At 39.6% G+C, this 21355-nt stretch overlaps 1 long non-coding RNA gene across 1 annotated transcript; it reads right to left on the bottom strand.

The window, feature by feature from the left end:
• Window positions 1-1291: 1291 nt before the first annotated feature.
• On the bottom strand, window positions 1292-16070 carry LOC113065580 (uncharacterized). Its single transcript, XR_003279059.1, has 3 exons — window positions 15870-16070; window positions 7449-7582; window positions 1292-1565 (listed from the first exon to the last, which is right to left on the bottom strand). It is a non-coding gene; the product is annotated as an uncharacterized LOC113065580 (long non-coding RNA).
• Between the last annotated feature and the right edge of the window lie 5285 nt (window positions 16071-21355).

The raw sequence follows: 21355 nt of genomic DNA, 5'->3' as shown, positions 1-21355 counted from the left end.
GTCTGCAAAAAGGAACCAGTTACTGCAGTCAAGAAGAAGAAGAAACACACGTAAGTAGAAAATCAAGTAAGCGGTTTAAATAAATTGATTCTTATTTGTTTTATGCTAATGAAATCCAGCAGCGTGCTGTGTGAATTGACATGAAGAGGTCATGAGCAGCCAAATGCATTTGTTTATCTCCACTGCACACATCGGTCTGTCATCATGAGGTCCACTCAAGAGACATCTCAACCAAACGAAATGTTGAAATAATCCCTTTTCATCAGAAATGAAATCTATCGAGTCAGTGGGACATGACTGAATTGTTTAATTGCCTGAACAATTGAAGAGCTGTTGCTATTATTGCTGGCTGCTCTCCCTCTGCCAGTTTGGAGCATGTTTGATATCATGCATATGTGTGTGTTTGTGTGTGATTGTCAGATCAGCAGACCCCCTGTCTCTCAGTGCTTAAGGACAGGCTGCAGATTCATGGCATGCAGATATGTAACGACGGGCTGTCTCGTGCATTACAACAGATCTGGAGGATTGACATTGCTATAAATCAGCTGCACACAATAGAACTGACAAAACAACCTACAATGTGTACAATATTGAGTAGGGATGCACAAAATATTGTTATCGTTATGGTTATCAGCTAATAGAACTTATTTAATATAACAGTATCATTCTAATTGATCCGATATTTAATCACGCATGCTAATTACAAATACAGTATTTATTATCTTAAAATGAATATCCATTTTCATACTGAAGATTAAAATGTCATGATGCCTAAAATCACTTGTAAATGATTATAGTTTTATTGATTGTTGTTTTGGTGTTTTCTTGGTGTATTATTTTACTTTTTTTTTCATAAATAGCTGAATTTTATTGTTGTTCCCAAGTTGTTTACTTTCAAATTCAGATTTAAATGTAGAATGATCTTCTTTTGATAAATATAAGTTCAAATATTCAATATGTCCTATATAAAAGGTACAATTTTAAATTAAATAATTTAAGAAAGTTCAAATGAACATATACATATATATATATATATATGGTTCTTTAAAGTTTATCATATTTCAAAAGAACTGATCTCAAAACTTCATGATTTAGTCAGAAGTCAACATTTTTTGAGAAAGATACATGTACAAAATAAATAGGACAAAGTAGGCCTATTTTACCATAGTGAAACTACATACAGTACAGTACTTCACTTCAGGGACCTTTACAAAACCACAGCTAACATGATATTCATTTGCCAAGAATGGAGCCTGCAAGACACAAAAGTTTAGCAAAAATGCTTTTAAAATTTTACACACCACTGATGCAACAAGCATCAAGCTAATTCAGAGGAATCCATCTTACCCACCAAAAGATTAAACTCAGCAGCGTATAGTGTTATTTTATACATTTCTGATGGGATGCACTTTGCACCGTGTCACTCCTCTGGCAGTGATCGTGGTCCGGTGTGCAGGCGACACGTCCGAATACCATCGGATATGAGAAGGTGCAAGCGATATGACAGCAGGCTCACTGGAGCGGACATCAGATCCACTACACACCATCTGTTCCTTTCATCATCTCTGTTAAAGGGAGAAAACGATAAACAGAGAAGAAGAGGGGAAAAATTTCAGGCTTGATAGCCCAAGTACATTCTTCAGTCAAAGCGGTGTATTGCAGAAAATAAAAACGATTCCTCTGCAAACACAGAAACTGATGCATACAGGAAGCGCACAATGCAACAATTACAAGACCTTTAATTGCCAGCCTGTAAACAGGCTCTGATGAGTAGCCACTCAGCGACAGCACCTTAGATAAATTGCATACTTATGTTCCGGCATGTGTATCGTCTTCAGTTGTTCTCGCATCATTATACTTGGTATATTTATTGGGCCTGGTACACTTAGTTAATCTCATTTCCAGCTGTTCATGAAGGCCATTACTGTGTGTTTGATTTCTTAATGTATCGCAAGAATCGCTTTTGACTTGTACGACTATAAAATTAATGTCACAAATAAACAGCTGCTAGAACTGCCTCCAGCATAATTGCAATTAAGTAACAAAGTGAATTAATGTTAGAACTGTATGAGTAAAGACAACGGTCAAAAAGGAGGGTAAGAACATCAACCAGGACAAGACTCTTGCTATGCAGAAATATGTGGATGGCTACCATGAATTTGTTAGCCACATGGCCACCCATCTGGAGAGGCATGAATCAGAATATCATGAGGAGCATGAGGACCATGTAGAGGTACTGCAGTACTCTGCAAAACAGGGTGAGATGCCTCAGAAAGAGCGATGTGTTAAGTCATGTGAGTAATATTCTTGGGTCTCTATTTTAAAAGTGTAATTAAATATGCTATTATGCAAACATTTCAAAGGGAATAATATCATATAGTTTTCATATCTTTTCCCTTGAGATCCTGTTATAACGTATAATGTCCAGAGCAAGCTACGTTTCTGAGCACTGAATAGGCATTGTTGACTTATAAATGTGGTGTGTCATATGTTTATGTTTTGGGATCTCAGAACAAGGCTACATTTATTTGATCAAAAGTACAGTGAAAACAGTAATACTGTGAAAACAATTTATACTGTCAAAATAACCATTTCTATTTTTAAAATTTAATTTAAAATTTCCTGGGATGGCAATGCTGAATTTTTAGCAACATTACTCCAGTATTTAGCATCCCATGATCCTTCAGAAATCATTCTAATATGCTTATTTGGTGTGCATGTAAAATGTATCATTATTAACGATACAAACATTTGTACTGCTTTATATTTTTGTGGAAACCATGATGCATTCTTTGATGAATGGGAAGTTCACAAGAACAACATTTATTTGTTATTATTTATTTGGGCAAGTGACGGTGCTACAGCTGGGGGGTTGCCACAGACATCTATGACGACATTTGTGTATCTCAAAAAAAATGTCCGTCATCAGCCAATGAAATCTTAGTACCTACTGCACAAGGTTAACGGAGGCCGATCGGCAGGGGCGTCGGACTGGGGGTAAAACCAGTACTGATTACCAGGGCCCCAAAGGAAAAGAGGGCCCTTGAAAAGTCTGGAATATAAATTTTCGGGGGGGGGGGGGGGGATATTAGGACTGCGATCTTGTGCAGCACCCCTGCGGATCGGAAGGAAACTCATCTTCAACTCTTGGCCCTAAAAGTCTGTAAGAATTTTGAAAGAAATCATACACTAGGTAACGTTAACAAGCTTTATGCCTCGGTTAATTCAACTGAATTCTGTTTCTATTTTCCATTAAATAGTAAGTGTTCTTTTTCCCATTACTTTTTTTTTTTTTTTTTTTTGCAATAACAAATAATATTTTCCCGGGAAAACATTGGCCTACACAAATAATATTCACTAACTTAACTTGAGTGATATATTTAATCAAATATAGTTGTCTGTAGCATATGAAATAGATGAATCAAGCTAACAATTGTAGTTTCTGCTTGTTTGACAACTTAAGGGTTCACCTGGAAAGATGTAGACTTGGTGGTGAAAAGGCAACAAGTGCCACCTTGTCAGCCCCATCTTCTATCTAGACAGACTATGGCCTGTAATTTACAGCCTCCTGCTTGGATTGGTTGGTGCACTGCTCATAAGTGTGGTCATCTTGCTTATTAGCATACTGTATATGTATCCCATGGCAACAGAACCAAATCCAAGGCCAAGCATCAACCCGTCGCTGTCCCCTCCTCAGTGTTGTGACATCAGAGATCCGCCACCCAGAGGACACACGCAGACCAAGTAACGGATGTTCAGGACACTAATAAAACCATGTTCATCAGTATGAAACTCAATATTAAATGTGCCTTTGATGGCTGATTATGACCCATGATACTTGCCTCAAAGTGTCTTCTATTGGCTGTTATCTCATCTAGAGTGCTATTTAAGCTATAGTTAGACAGCCGTGCATGCTGACGCCTCCAGTTCCCATTGCTTCTCATAAAGACATTTTTGAAATAAAGCACATGACAGAACATAATGACAGTAATCTGTTACCTCCATCGAGACCACTGCCATTGTCCTGTCAGTGTTTTGATGGGGATGTAGGGGAGGCTGCGCTGGAATGCAGCCTGGCTGCTGCTGCCTTGACAATCTTAGCACATCCTGTTTGTGTGCTCATCTAGCATTGAGGAAAAACTAATTATCCAGCCTGGCTCCTTCTCCCCTGAGCTTGCACATACCCCCTGAAGTAATCCACAAGGCTAATAACAATGACAATACCTGCAGACAATGCAGTCTGTATGTCAACCTCAAATAGACAGGATAGACTGGGCGAGGATAGCAATGAAAACACACGGGAGAGAGCACTGAAAGGTTTAGAACGGAGTACAGAAGGAACTAATTCACCATGATGAGCAGTGCAGCAGGAAATGAGCTCATGCACAAGCAAAATATGTCCGACACACACCGACATCCTCTTTCTTATCATTTGAGTGCTTCTCTTCTTCTTAAAAGTGAAAGTAAGTGTCCTCCTTTATTTCTTCTACAATTGAACTAATTACTTCATTATACAAATCCAGACTAGTGTTCCTGGAACCACACATCATGGATTAATAGTGGTGCGAAGCAGTAATTATAGGCAATTAGTTCATAATTCAACATCTAAACAAATTACAGTGCAGGGGAGGGGGGTGTTGTATGTTCAAAACACTGGCAGGCCAAAAGGCCACATACTGAAACTGACCTGGTGAATTTGTAGATTCAGAGCTACCACCTAATGATCACTAATCGGATCAAACAGCGTTGGATGTTTAAGACTTCCTGCAAGTATTTGAATATTTGTTTCAAGCTTATTTTAGAAAGTAATAGTGCATTCCAAATGATTCAACCTTTTTTACATATGATAAAAAAAGACTACCTTTCTCAGAATGATAGACTGGAAATTTCTAGAATGCTCATATTTATTTGGAGCTTTGGATGAGTTTAAATTTTGGGACTTTTGTTGCAACAACACCATATATGACCACCCAACTGGCTGCGATGCATTTAAGTCAAAAATAAGAGTGTGAAGTGAGAATTAGCCACATTTTTGCACTAAAATGATGGTGTGGTCAAAAAAAGCATACCTGTCTATTGCCAATAGTGTAGCATGTAGAAGTCAGTTTCAAATCATCACTCGACAGTCAACGTGCCAAATTCATGTTACAGCTTGAAACCAACTTGACCAAATTTGCATGGGGAAATATATTGCCCTCACTCAAAAGTTGGTGACTGCACCTTAATCTCCAAACAGTATATTTTTTAAAATGCACAATAATTAATAATTATATCAGAAATAAACATTTTATAATTATTATATAATAATTTACATTGATTAACCCTAGAAAACCTACTATGCTTTTATGTCAGATATATCAGTGATAATTTGTTTTGTGTGGATAAATTCATAAATTCATTAATCTTACACAAGGTGAATAAGAGGAGGGTAACCGCTGGTTCATGACCTGTTTGCAAGTTTCAAGTGAAGTGCTTTAGAGTGTCTCTAAAGGGCAAAATGCGTATCATATGTGAAATGTCAGTGGAAAGGTGGCTTCGAGTACAAAAAAACTGACAAAGTACAACAAAGCAGTCCAAATCCACCTCTTCCAGTATTCCATGTCTTCTAAAACCATACAATACTGTAGCTGAAAATCTTTACTTCTGCCGGTTTATACATTTATAACATAAACAATAACCAGTTTGTCCTGTACAGCCAAAACTGTATTCAAATTTTAAGAGATGAAAAAATGAAAATTCTGTCCTCATTTGCTCACACTAATTTTGCTCCAGAGCTGTAAAAAAAAATTCTCTATAGAATACAAAATAAAATATTTTGAGAAATGTTGGGGTTCGAACAAAATTGGAACCAATTAACTTTCACTGTGCAGACATTTTGTATCCTACAGAAGAAAAGTTATGAGAATGAGTAAACAATGACAAATTTTCATTTTGAGGTTTATTCGGTGAGAAAGGGGCCAAAATGTGTCTTTTGATGTTTAAGTTTGCAAACCCCTGCAATAGTCCTTTAAGATCTCAGGCCTATGAGACATTTCCATGAACCTAAATTGCTAGTTATTATTTAAAAAGCAGTTGAAAGACCGCTAATATGAAGCGCAAGACATTTTGAAAGGATTACATCACCATATCATCACTGCATATTTAGCTCCAAATTTCGGTGTTCATCTTCAGTTCTCTCTTCACAGCAGTTCAGTCAATGTACTGTTTGAGTACATGTATTACTCCGGGATATTGGTTTGTTTGAACTCAGAGGGAGTGTCTGCCACATTAAAATAGTTAACAGCTTAAGTCATTTGTGGATTAATGCGTATTGGAGACGCGAACCATTTAAAATGATTCAGTTCGATTTAGTGAACTGGTTCAAAAAGATCCGGTTACATCGAATGCTTCATTCGCGAACCGGATATCATAGTTGTTCATAATGCAAGAATGCAGATATGTTGCATTATGTCACTAAGTAACATCTGCATGTCTTCGCTTTCACTGTTATGCTGATGATACTCAGCTCTATATTTCTTCACAGCCCGGTGGAACACACCAATTTGAAAAACTAATGGAATGCATAGTCGATATAAAAAAACTGGATGACAAGTAATTTCTTACTGCTAAATTCTGAAAAAACAGAGGTGTTAATTATAGGACCTAAAAACTCTGCATGTAATAACCTACAACACTGTCTTAAGACTTTGTCATCAGTTGGGAACCTAGGTGTGCTATTTGATAGCAATCTTTCCTTAGAAAGACGTGTTTCCAGCATTTGCATTTTTCCATGCATTTATGACCTCATGGTTAGATTATTGTAATGCTTTATTGGGTGGTTGTTCAGCACGGTTGGTAAACAAACTACAGCTAGTCCAAAATGCAGCAGCAAGATTTCTTAGAACCAGGAAGTATGACCATATTAGCACGGTCCTGTCAACACTGCACTAGCTCCCTATCAAACATGAAAACTGAAAGACAGCTGAGACCAGGACAACTAGAGCCCTAGATACAGATCCCCTGTAAAAACCTTGTCCCAGAGGACCACCAGGACAAGACCACAGGAAACAGATGATTCTTCTGCACAATCTGACTTTGCTGCAGCCTGGAATTGAACTACTGGTTTCGTCTGTTCAGAGGAGAACTGACCCCCCAACTGAGCCTGGTTTCTCCCAAGGTTTTTTTCCTCCATTCTGTCACCGATGGAGTTTCGGTTCCTTGCCGCCGTCGCCTCTGGCTTGCTTATTGGGGTCACTTCATCTACAGCGATATCATTGACTTGATTGCAAATAAATGCACAAACACTATTTAAACTGAACAGAGATGACATCACTGAATTCAATGATGAACTGCCTTTAACTGTCATTTTGCATTATTGACAAACTGTTTTCTTAATTAAATTTGTTCAGTTGCTTTGACGCAATGTATTTTGTTTAAAGCGCTATATAAATAAAGGTGACTTGACTTACATCTGACATGTCTATCTTTGTTCCTCCTGGATCTGTAATGATTTTCTGATGGTGTTGAAATGCCATGACACAGCAAGCAGCCATGAACTCCTCTTTACAGTGGAATGAAGACAATGCCTTGGTGAAGATGGGCTCTGTCAGAAAAAAATACACATAACAACATGGATACATTGCAGCTCTCTCTGACACTTGTCTATTTTTGTTTGTCCCTTACACACATATAAATGTCACAGATGAATTCTGTCCCTCCCCACACGCATATAAACCGGTGGAGACAGACATATCATTACTGACTCATCCACGCATTGACAGAACATCTCATCCAAAAGTCAGTACTTTAAATAAGTTTTGGTATATAGGGCATTTTTGCATTGTCTGAAATCCTGAATAAAAAGTGTGCTTGTATGCAATTATAATTTATTTTACATATTTAAAATAATGTGTTTGTTCAACTGGAAAGAAACACTTGAAGTTTGTCGGGTTCACAACATCTAAAAAAACACTGAACAGACTGTACTTCTGTCCCCGACATCACATCAAATGAAGCATGGCATCCGCTCTGACTGACTGTTTTAACAGCATGCTCTTTTTTCATTAGCAAACCTAATGTCAAAATATGATCTCTACAATAAAGCTCTAACAGAAGGACATCAAATCAATGTTTTTTTCTTAGAGAATGAATGACTGACTTCTCACTTCAGCTTCCGCATATTTTGTTTTAAGTTTTTTCAAACGGGAGTCGAGTAGACACATAAAAGTATCTCAATTTGAAGTAATGCAATTACATTTTAACGTTTTATTTTTAAATGTTAAATGTTGGTATTAAATATTATGAGATTTTGGGGTTAAACAAAAGTCTGGATGGGGAGCTCCTTTTCTGAAAAAATGGTAAACCTTGCTTTAATTGTGGCTTAGGTTTGACTCGGATATTTAAAAAAAAAAAAAAAACAAGATTAATTCACTGATTCTGTTGCATTTTCTCCACGCCAGTAGGTGGCGAAAAGTAAGCGGCCTTTGTGCGTTATTTAAATGAGTCGAATAAACATCATAGACAGTAAAAGAAATGGACACAGCGACCCCATTGGATCTCAACTGAGACAAGTGAAGCCCATTTTTAGCTATTTTTAGCACTTCCGTTTCTGACGCGCAGACTCAAACTAAGCTTGATGACGTCAGTGTTGCACACACAGAAGAGGCGGAGACTTCTGGTTGCACATATATTGTTTTATTGCTGCAGAAACACATAAACAGAGAGAGAAAGAAATCTTTCAATTGTGAATCAGTGGCTGCAAGAGTGGCTTCTTCATATATAAATGAAGCTCTATGTCCTTAAACTCACTTTAAACAATCAAATCACAATACATTGAAAGAAAATGAGAATATATTGCTATACTGTCTGTAACACATTAACATTTCCATGACATCCGAAAATAATACTTAATCTTACACAAACGGTGTATAAGCTCTTTGTTTCCTTTTTAGTAACTATTTCTCTCTATGTGCTCTGTTGTAAACGATCTTTATCAGCAATTTAGTTGTCTCTAAAACATGACAGATGTACAAAACACAATTGTTACAATAAACAAATATAAACTCTCATAATAACGAGTGATTACAAGTATATTACTGAGGACACTAAGCACCCATGTCAATGCATCGAGCGGCCTCCACCAACGCAGCGGCGACAGCCGCCTCCCAGCCGCGATTGCGCAATCCATCGCGCGGGTGCGGCCGGCCGCACATCAACCGCTAAAGTGATCGATTATGTATACAAAGTCATCAAACTAACACAAATAACTAAAGTATAAACACTTTATGAACTCAAACTGCGATGCCACATCACTTATCTTACCTGCAGAAACACATAAACAGAGAGAGAAAGAAATCTTTCAATTGTGAATCAGTCAAGGGGCAAGGAACTCGACCGGAAGTTGAAGTCAGGTGGGGGCTGCCATCTTTTAGCAGAACTTCACTTGCGTTAGCATTCCCATTGACTCCCATTCATTTTGGCGTCACTTTGACAGCGAATAACTTTACATCTGAGGCGTTTAAAGACTCTGTTTGTCCATTATTTATTTCTAAAGATACACGACAATGTTTAAAGTGCTCCATTACCTTCTATGTTACATTATGGCCCCGTATAAACAGTTTTTGTAAAAAATAGGCTAACGATTGCTGTGTCCATTTCTTTTACTGTCTATGGAATCAGTGGCTGCAAGAGTGGCTTCTTCATATATAAATGAAGCTCTATGTCCTGCGGCTCATGATCACCCTCTAGCGTCACCCGCCAGCGTCTACAGGTCTAAGTGATGTTCAAGTTGGCATAGTTATACCGTAGGGGTGCTCCGATCACGATCGGCCGATCGTTAATGCGCATCTCGTCAAAAAAGCCGGTTCTCTAATCAGCTGTTAATTCCATCAGGTGCGTGATTTCACATAGAGCAGCTGTTACTACACAGAGCCATTGTTAACTGAGAAGATGCGCCAATAAACGCTGAAAATTAACGTGATTTGCGCATCTTCTCTATTAACAACGGCTCTGTGTAGTAACAGGTGCTCTATGTGAAATCACGCACCTGATGGAATTAACCGCTGATAAGAAAACGTCTCCGGTTACTATCGTAACCTCGGTTCCCTGAGAGGCGGGAACGAGACATTACGTCAGCTAAGACGTATATGGGAACTCTTCCCTTCTCCACTTTCACTGAAATCTTATTGGCTAACGCCAGCTGGGGACAGCTGGCCAAGCATGCAAATACTGGCGGGTAAGCGTGCAGTATAAAATGCATGGGCGCGAAAATTACGTCAGAATCACGACTGAACGCTAGCACAGCTGATCAAACAGCGACCACGGCGGCTAACGTAATGTCTCGTTCCCGCCTCTCAGGGAACCGAGGTTACGATAGTAACCGGAGACGTTCCCTCTCGAGGCGGTAACTCAACATTACGTCAGCTAAGACGTATATGGGAACTGTATAAAATCCCGCCGTGAGAGCAGTGAAGATAAGCCCTGAAAGGAGTCAATCATCCCCACACATAAGCAGTACAGTTCTAGCCAATGGCCGTGTCGCTAAGAGTGCTTGCATCTGATAGGCGGAACTAGGCCAATGAGACATCTGCTCCGACCCTAACAAAATATGCATAACTTCAAGCAATATATCGAAATCTGCACTAACCAGGGCAGACACAAAGCAATAAGCACTCAAGCATGAGAGTTAAACAGAGTCGACGGCGTTTGCGGTGACTGCTGCATAAACCATTTAAACCATAACACAGAGTTAGCAGCCATGGTAACTACTGTATAGCTGGTTATAACAGCTTTAATGAATAAAACTTAACTCACCGAAAAACATGTGACGCTACAGAGGGTACATCCAGCTTGTAAAACCTGGCGATTGTGTTCTGGGAAGACCAGCCAGCAGCAAAACATAAATACTGGACAGACATACCTCTAGACCAGGCCCATCAGGAAGCATTTATAATGTCCTCGCAGAATGAGCTCTGATGTTGAGGGGGTACTCCTTCCCCTGGCATTTGATAGCGTCCACGATCCAGTGAGAAAGTCTCTGTTTAGAAACAGCATGTCCCTTATTACATCCACCAAGCACACGAACAGCTGGTCCGACTGACGAAAGGCGGCCGAGCAATTCATATACATCCGTAAAACCCTAACAGGGTCCTGGCGCTCTGAGCATCAGCGTCGCGCGAGGCTGACGGCTCAACAGATAAGGCGGGCAGGGAAACAAAACGGTGTATTGAGTGACTTCGAAACGAAACCCGGTCTCGGCCGGAGAGTGACATTACAGTCGCCAGGCCCGAAACCAATGCAATATCGTTCACCAAACACTCACGAAATTCTCCAAGGCACTTAGCTGAGGCGAGAGCAAGAGGCAAGGCAGTCTTCAGGGAAGCTCCTTAACCGCAATCGAAGCTAATGGCTCGAACGGTAATAGCAGATAGAGCCCTCAAAACTAGAGCGAAATCCCACGGCGGCACGGAAGGCGGCCATGAAGTACACAATCTACTTGCTCCCCTGAGAAAACTGAATACCAGAGCGTGCTTACCGATCGTTTACCCGTAACCGGGGAACGAAAGCGGCAATAGCGGTCACATACACCTTCAGCGTGGATGGTTTCAAACTCCCGCTATCCAACTGTGCTGTAGAAAGCGCAAAACATCCGACACGGAACAGGTCCCCGTGTCAATATAAATGTTCTCGCACCATTTTGTGAAAACTCACCACTTCTGCGCGTAGCAGCGAATGTTAGATGATGCTCGCGTCTCAGTAAGTGTGTTTAGCACTCGTCAGTGCAGAGTGTCCCGCTCATTAGGGTCCCCGCAGCGGCCACACATGAAGGTTCCACAGCTCGGGGCTGGGGTGCTATATTGTGCCATTCGCCTGAGGCAGCAGGTCCTGCTTGAGGGGGATTCGCCATGGGGGAGCCATCAGTAACTCTCTCAGGTCCGCGAACCAGGGCTGATTCGGCCAGTTCGGGGCCACGAGTATAACTGATGCTTTCTCCTCCCTGATTTTGCACAACACAGGCAGAATCTTCACAGGAGGGAATGTGTAAGCCTGGCTTCCGGCCAGCGCGATGTCAGAGCATCTCCCAGCAGGGGGGGGGTGAGATAGCAAACGTGTTCTCGCTCGTGGCAAACAATCCACTTCCTCCCTCCCAAATCATTAGATCTGATCTTGGGTGAAGCCAACATCTCCTTGAGGAATCCCGTTCCTCAAAAGCATGCTCACTCCACGGTTCAAAGTACCGGGGATGTGCGACGCTCCTATGGAGATTAAGTGTCGGTCCGCCAACAACAGGAAACTCGCTGCCTGTTTGAATAGAGCTCTGGAGCGCACGCCGCCCTGGCGATTTATGTACGAGACCACAGACGTGTTGTCGGTTTGAATCAGTACATGTTTCCGCTCCAATTTCGACCGAAAGGCTTGCAGGGATATTAGGACACCGCTTCCATTATTCCAAACGGTTTTGTGTCACCTTCTCTGGGACTCCGACCACAGGCCCAGACGCACTGCTCCCCAGCCTAGATCGCGTTCGCAGAGAAAAGAACTCCTGGGCTGAACATTTCCGGGCTGTTCCACGGTCTCAGAGTGCTGACGCAACTGTGAATGACCGTAAGTGCTTGTGGACCGAAGACCACGCCCTTGGCGGAACTCGAGTTACAGACAAAACTGTAGCGGCCGCAATGTAGCAGACCCAGATGGCACACTGAAGAAGCCGCCGCCATCAGTCCCAGAAGCCTCTGAAATTCCCCCAGTGCAAACGACCTGCCCAGTCAGAAACAGCGCAGAGTCGATGAAATGCTCTAGAGAGAGATGGGCTTGTATCGCCATCGAGTCCAAACATATTCCCAGATATGTTACAGTGCGACTCGTAAAAACACGCTCTTCTGCATATTCACACGCAGTCCCAGCGTATCCAAACGGCGAAGCATTGTTTCCACGTGACTGATAGCACATCTCTTGAGTGGGCTAAAATCAGCCAATCGTCCAGATAATTCAACATGCGCATTCCGCTCGATCTGAGGGGAAATTTCGCTCTATCGCTCTCTCTCTCGAGCAGACTGAGAACTTCCTGTCGCAGAACCGGACGGTTTTGGGGCAAAGTCAGTGACGGGACCACGCCATTGAAGCGGGGAGGTCTGCGTTTGAATTGGAGAGAATATCCGTCGTGAATTATTCCCAGTATCCCAGTATAATAGGTTGTGGCTCTGCACTGTTCTGAGACAGGGCGAGTGACACAGAGATGAGTGTAAGAGGAAGTAAAGCTCTTTAGTTGATTGTAACATGCTTTTATTGTGGAACTCACACAAACAGCATTCAAACAGACATAGCAATCGTCGCCCGAAGAAACATGGGGGACATGATGCATATGAACATGGCGCTTGGGGGCGGGGCCTCCCGCTCACTCACTCTTTCACCGTCAGGGAGACGGCTCGTATGGCGCGCTGGGTCTCTCGCGGCGCGGAGTCCTCAACTGGCCCTGACGTTACCTTCCAGGCTCTTACCACTGCTGGTCTCGGCAGAAACGAGCGTCCGGTTCAGAGCGGGGTACCACTGCGGGTTATTTTAGCTGGTTTCAGAGCCTGGCCCGGTGCATAAGAATCTCGCAGAAGAAGACTGGGGTGAGCGACGGGGTATCACATGGCTCACACTTTGGCGCGCTTACTGCGTCTCTGAGAATAGCTCCATGACGTCACCAAAGAGGCCGGAGGGAGCAACTGGAACGTTTAGGAGCGGCCTACGGTCCGCGTCTTTCAGGACAGCTAGGGTAAGCCATAGGTGCCTGTAAAGATGACCATGAGCTCCGTGAAACAGCGGAGCAGAGCGCTTAATAGCAATCAGCGCGAGATCAGTTGCCGCGTGCAGATCATGATGACGTCAGCGCTACTGTGCCGCCGTTTGCCTGAAACACCTTGAGTATTGCCCTGGCATGAAGAGCAGAAACTGCACTCGCTCTTTCTAGACTGTGGTCCGGACCAAAAGCAGAGGGAGACGAGCACAGGTGTGTGGTAACAGTCTCCTAGACGGGGGGGGGGGGGGGTTTCCGTCCCGTCCACGTGCGTGATATGGCCTTCGTAGCAGAGTGGGTGCGCGCCGATTGGGGTGCGGCCCACGATTGCACCACGAGCTCTTGCATGCCTAAATGCCATCTGGTAGCAGACTCAGCTCCGTGGCGACCTTTCCGAAGACCCTGACGAGCTTCTCCTGGAGGTCTCAGGGCCCTCTTGGTCGGGACGGTCCCACTGAGAGGCCCAAACCTTTTTCGACGTCGAAGCGACATGGAGTCGTTTTCCTCGCCAGCTCCGAAGAGGACGAAGTTCGCTAAGCTATAGTCCACCACGCCGACGTCAAACTCGTCTTCGGGCGGGGGAGGGCCCACCAGCGGCTCGCTGGCGGCAGTGGGCCTCATTCCCGCCGTCCTCCGAGCCACTCTGGCTCTGAGGGCGCGCACTGGCAGCTCGGTACAGTGGGCGCAAGTGATGTCCGTGTGAGAATCCCAGGCAGGTCACACAGAACTGGTGAAGGTCCGAATCTAGCATTAGCAGCCATCGGTTGCGGAGAGGAAAAACAGGGTGAGTAGTCCTCTATTGCAACTTCCACGATGACTTAGATAAGACTTCTAGCGTGAAGAAAGAGATTCTGACGTAATTTTCGCGCCCATGCATTTTATACTGCACGCTTACCCGCCAGTATTTGCATGCTTCGCGTCAATTGGCCAGCTGTCCCCAGCTGGCGTTAGCCAATAAGATTTCAGTGAAAGTGGAGAAGGGAAGAGTTCCCATATACGTCTTAGCTGACGTAATGTTGAGTTACCGCCTCGAGAGGGAACCGGCTTTAGTGACGAGATGCGCATAACGATCCGATCGTGATCGGAGCACCCCTATTATACCGTATAATATACAATTATATTTTAATACACATTTAAAGCAAGAACCATATTTAACAGATGATAAGTAATAATATTAATGAAAACAATACACACATGACTACTTGAGTCCATACCACTACATCAGCAACCTGTCTGACATTTGTAAATCTTCTAGTAGCTGTGCGTGCAAACTGCCATCGTTAATCTTGGAGTTCTTTGGCGTGAGTGAGCAGGAGTAAGTATTCTGATTAATTATTTTGTATAGTATTTTAAAATGTAACGCCAGTATGCCATATTAAGTTAATTGCCTGCGGGCTTCTCCTCCTGTCTGTATGGTAATTTCTCTACTGTGCGACAGAGTCGAGTGGTTATGACGCAATCGTTAGCCTATTTTTACAAAAACTGTTTCTACGGGGCCATAATGTAACATAGAAGGTAATGGAGACCTTTATACATTGTCATGTATCTTTAGAAATAAATAATGGACAAATGGAGTCTTTAAACGCCTCAGATGTTATTCGCTGTCAAAGTGACGCCAAAATGAATGGGAGTCAATGGGATGCTAACGCAAGTGAAGTTCTGCTACAAGATGGCGGCACCCGTTCGACTTCCTTGCTGCCTGATTAACATCCATCTCAAATGAAGGTCACCAAACCACATATTCATTTCTCAGTTAGTACATGAACAAACGGCTCCCGGTTCATTAATCTGTTCACAAATTCGTTTTGTTTACTGAGACTCCGAATTAAAGTACCAACTCATTTGGTAAATGAGGCGTTGGAAGGAAGTCAGGCATAATAATATTCAAATAAAGTATCTAGATCCTTGTAAAAAATGAGCATCTCAAAATATCTGTGGCCTTTTAAAAATGTATTAGTTCGCCCCCACTTTAATTGGACACAAAGGTCATTCATACACCAGCGCTTAATGTCTCCTCTACTAACGTTACATATCATTCCTGCTCCCGTGCCTAAAAAACAAAAAGCGGTTGAGTCTCCCGGGAACGCTTTGTGACAGTTAATGAATTTACCCTAGTTGTGTATTTGCATCTTTGACGTCTCTCGGGACCCACACGCCTGTAACACAGACACACTCCGTCTGTAAGCCTCTCGTAGGCTTCGTACGTATGCTGTTGAGGTTACATCTGTGATTTAAGAGCAAACTTTTTAAACCTTATGTTTGTGTGGCGGATTCCTTCAGTACACAAACGAGTCTCTTCATTGAAGCTTTTAAAGCGAGTTGCTGAAGGTGTGAAGGTTGACTTGACAGAACCACAGTGCCCTCCAGTGGTCCAGACACTGCACATCATATTTGATCTGGTCTCACACTGGATCTCTGGCATTTGAATTCATTTTCTTAAAAATGGAAAAGGTGTTGGTCAAATTTAGATATTTTAAGTAACAAGAGAAGTTAGTAACAAGATGCCAGGTTTTCAGAAATGTAATATTTGCAGTCATCTTTATTTATATCTTTGTATAATGATTAATAATTAATGTTTAATGTTGTTTTGACTCTATAATGTAAGGGTGGTATGACCATCATATAATTATTTTTATTCACTTTGAATACAAAATAATTTTAAATAATTTTCATTTTAAATTTTATATATATTGTGAATTTCTATTTCATTCAATATTCTGAAACTTTATTCTATTTAATTAGTTTCAAGACATTTTCATAGCGTTACTCTATCTGACGCATACAAAGCATATATTAAAATTTTTAAATGTCAACATATCTGATATTTAAAAATAAAAAACACAGTTTGTATATATATATATATATATATATATATATATATAAAATATAAATCGGAAATTGAAAACATGTTAATCACAGGAAGGATATCAAAGTAATTTGTAAAATGAACTGTATTTTTATAAAACTATGGAGAAAACAAATATGATGGCTTTAGCAAAATAATCATTTATACTAGATGCTGGTTCATATCATTTAACACAAATACCTGCCTCATTATCAGGTCTAAAGGACAAAAAAACTGAAACTGAAAATCATTTAAACTGAAATCATTTCTAAAGCAAATAGTTGCATGTCTCACTCTGGTCACCTGCATTTCCTCCACTGCTCACTGCGGTCTATTGGATCCAGCCAACCACAAAATATAGGATGACTGATACAATCAGATGAAGCTGTAATTGACAGTAAAATTGGACACCATATCTGTTTGTGTGCATGTGCTAAAAAAGGGTCACAGGCACGTACACCAAAGGAGAATAACAGCTTCTCCATTATTATTCACACAATCACAATCACTGCACTGATTACCCCAGTAAATTCAGTTATGAACATGGGGCCTGTTTTTGGCCTCTGTGTAGTAATGGAAATCACCCAACTACATAATCAACCACTATGTGTACATACAAGCATGTTACGATATTAACATGGATGGAGGCGATGGGGTGTGCCTTGACCTCTTCATATAGTTCATAATGAGATCCCTCGGGTGCCCGTTTACAGCTTTACACAGTCCGTTCAAATTTCTGTCTGGCTCCTGAACAGAGCCCAGTCCACTCTCTGCTTTAATTAGAAGAAATCCCTAACATTTGAATTTCGTTAACAATGCTGCCAATCATTTCAGCTTAACCGAGTAAAGTGACACAAAGGCTCTATAGCCAGCTCTTTTTTCTCTGGTGGCGGGTTATTTTCGCTGTTCTTTAGAAGCTGAAAGGGTTTGTTATTGTTGAACGATTACACAGAGGTCAAGGCAGAGACCCTGCTCATAATCAGGCAGATGGCACTTCACAGAGAATTCATTATGTGTAAGTGGACTACAGTTATGATGGATAAAAGGGTGTAAAATATCAAAGTATGCTGTAACTCTCACATATGGCCATCTTAGCACTAATTTTAGCCTCATTAACAGTGTAATCTAACGTTTGTTTAATCAAAAATCACTATTATATATATATATATATATATATATATATATATATATATATATATATATATATATGTATATATATATATATAAAATAGTGATTAGTGATGTTGGACTAAATGGGGAAAAAAAAGCAAAAAATAATATAGCATAATATATATATAGAGATATATATATATAAGAGAAATAGTGAAATATGCACACTACCATTCAAAAGTTTTTTTTTTTTTTTTTTAAGGAATTGGAACTTTTATTTTGAAATTATATGAATAAACGTTGAAATTATTACTTTTGGCATAATTTTTGCCAAGTTACCAGTGCATTCTAAGTTAAATATCACTATTACTATTGCTAAGAATGAATAAATAAATTAGAGAATATTAATATGAGAGCTAGAGAAAAAACGCACTATTTGTGATTTGCAATATAAGCTCTACTGTTCAAACTTCTGGGGTAGGATTTTTTTTTTTTTTTTTAAAGAATTAAAACGTTTATTTTATTTAAATCTATTATAATGTTACGATTATTTGAAATAAATTCTGTTCAGTATTACAGTTTCTATATTTTTTGATCAAATAAATACAGCCTTGACTTCTTTCAAAAACGGTATCTAGACTATAGAATTTCAACATTTAACTAGACTGGAACTGTAGTTGCATGACTTTTTTTGACCAAGTAATCTCCCAAAACGCACAACATGCTAAACACCTCAGCATGCCATCTGCACCAAAACACCCTAGCATAGTGATGGTGGCTTTTGCTCTTATATGTTTTTCATCCTTTTCTCACAGAATTTCATTTCTCATGTTGGAGCAAACAGACAACATAATTAATTGTGCACTATATGATGGATGGCCCAGTTGCTCAAGTGGACTTTAAGTAATTAAGCATCCTCTAACCAAATGCAGAGGCTTTGCAATTTTATGCTTAAATTAATTACCAATACCATTCATGGAACATTCATTTGCAATCAGACCAGCAGAGTAAGACAATTGACAGCATAAATTATAATATTAGTCAACAGTGACCAGCAATATCCAGGGTCGGTTTGTAATGGCCAGTGGCTGGCCAGAGATTTATAGCATCCTATTCTGTAAATGTGCTCATTGTGTCAAATAATAAATTCCATCAGCAGAAGATCTGTACGATTAATCACACCAGTTGATCACTGTCCAGAGGTTGTTTGATATGTTTGTGTGTCATCTCTAAGTTTGGCTAAATTGAAGTGGTTTATTCATGCTGTAATAGTGAGCTACTTGATAAGATGCTGCAAATTGGAGTTTCCTTTTTACTGAAAGGACTTGGAGGAGCATATCTCTGGGTTGTTAGTTCGTTTTCAGCCTTAAGTACCAGTTTTATCGATGAATACACTTCAGACACTCAAAGACACTATTAAATTGGCCCTATATGCAGACTATTGAATCTTTAGCTAAGTTTTGTTAGCCAAAAACACTCTACAAGTGACAAATCTTGTGTTTCTAATTAACCCTTTTCTAATTCACTTGACAGAAAATGGTTCAGAAGAAGTTAAGCTTCTGCTTTAACAGTGTCCTAGCATGAACTTTAAACACTTTTATAGTCAAATGTCATGCATATGAGAGAAATGAAGGGAGTTTGTTGGAATTAAACTCTACATCTTAAAGAGATGCTGTATTACAGAGTTATTCTCATGAACATGCTTTTCGGTCATAAAATAGATGTAAAATCGCCAAATAAAAGGCATCATTTTATAACCTAACAGTTTATGAAATAATATTAAAATTTCTTGACTTTATTGCACATTTAAAAATATATATTTGAAATTGAAACTCTCTTGTCCCCTTTAGCTAATATTTATTTATATTTGTATATTTATTTATTTACTAATAAATGTATTTACCCCCAGAAGTCTGTAAATAAAAAATAAAATAAAAAAGCTGAACAACATAATTAAATAATAAAATAAATCTTTTTAAAGGGACAATTTTCCATTATTTATCTGTTTGTTTGTTTTTTTATCTTATCAGTACAAAATAATGTGGGAAAGTACAAATGTCAAAGTTCAGCAAAAAAAATTAATAAATAATAATAAAGTCTGTTCAAATGTGGACATGTGACATTCCATCTAATCAAAAGTGTTCAATCTACATTTAAACTGATTATTTTAAAATAGTTTAATTCACTGTATTGATTTTATTCTGGCCTAATTGTTAGAGATACGTACTCATAATCAGAATGTTGCAGGTTCGAGTCAAATACTTTATATCAGTTTTTATGGGAGAAAACTGAACTGAATTCAAAACGTTTTGTAAGTCGATTTTGTGTGTCGAATGATCCAAAAATTCTAATTTAAACTCAAATTGTGTAGATTTACCACTAAAATAAACTGAAAGTAAATCTATATCACAATAAAAAAGTGCGATGTGCATTAACGCATATACATTCTTCTCTAAAAACTGCTAAATGTCGCTCATCAGCTTATGATGCTGAGGTGATATTAAGGATCGTGTTCTCACCCGAGGAGAGAATGGCCTGTAATTTACCTGCATCTCCCAATTAAAGTCTAAAATTGCAGGAATCCTTGTACACACCCACTGTGCCACTGCTCTTCTGAACCACTGCAGGCAGCTGAAGAACCAGGTGTGTGTGTGTGTGTGTTACACCCCAGGATGTCCAAGTAATAGGCTCATAAATCTATTCATAATGCATTCCTATGCATAAAGCGAAGCAGAATTCGCCACCATTAGACCCACGGTGCCTACACCTGCCGTCCTAAACACAGAAGCCAGTCGCCCTCAAGAGGCTCTGTCTGCGGAGTGGTTCATTCAGGCCTGTTTCTGATCAAATCATAATTTTGCTCATACAAATATTGTGCATCAAGTGTGTTCAAGAGAAGAATGTGAAATCACCCAGACTTTTAGGCCACATTTTATTTCATAATGCTGCATCGATCTGATCTGAAACACAATAAGCTTGTTTTAATACTGAAAAAAAATCATATGATTTGTGAAGTTCGCATAACAAGTAATTAGTAAAAATGTGAAAGCTTAATGCAAAACATAAACCTCATCTCATAACAAAATTAGTCAAAATTATTGTAAAGCAAAGAAATCTAATTCTCAGTACTATAATGCAGAAAAAAAAATATTATTCTCATTGCAGTATTACAATTACAAAAAATGTATATTATTATACTGCAATGCCATTGCCAGTGCAATAATGTGAAAGTCTAATTCTTGTTACTGTAATGAAAAAATATGATATAACGTTTTTATCCAGAGCGACTTACAGTGCATTCAGGCTATCAATTTATTTATATATATATATATATATATATATATATATATATATATATATATATATATATATATATATATATATATATATATATATGCATTTAAATGGTAAATTATGTATCATTTACCATAATTTTTAACATTACTTCCACAATTATTATAAGACATATATATATATATATATATACATATATATATATGTGTGTGTGTGTGTGTGTGTGTGTGTGTGTGAGTGTGTGTGTGTGTGTATATATTTATATATATATATATATATATATATATATATATATATATATATATATATATATATATATATATATACATACATACATACATAGGGAA

Source organism: Carassius auratus, chromosome 48 (assembly GCF_003368295.1).
Source record: "Carassius auratus strain Wakin chromosome 48, ASM336829v1, whole genome shotgun sequence".
Lineage (NCBI taxonomy): Eukaryota > Metazoa > Chordata > Actinopteri > Cypriniformes > Cyprinidae > Carassius > Carassius auratus.
This window is presented reverse-complemented; position numbering and strand designations above follow the sequence as displayed.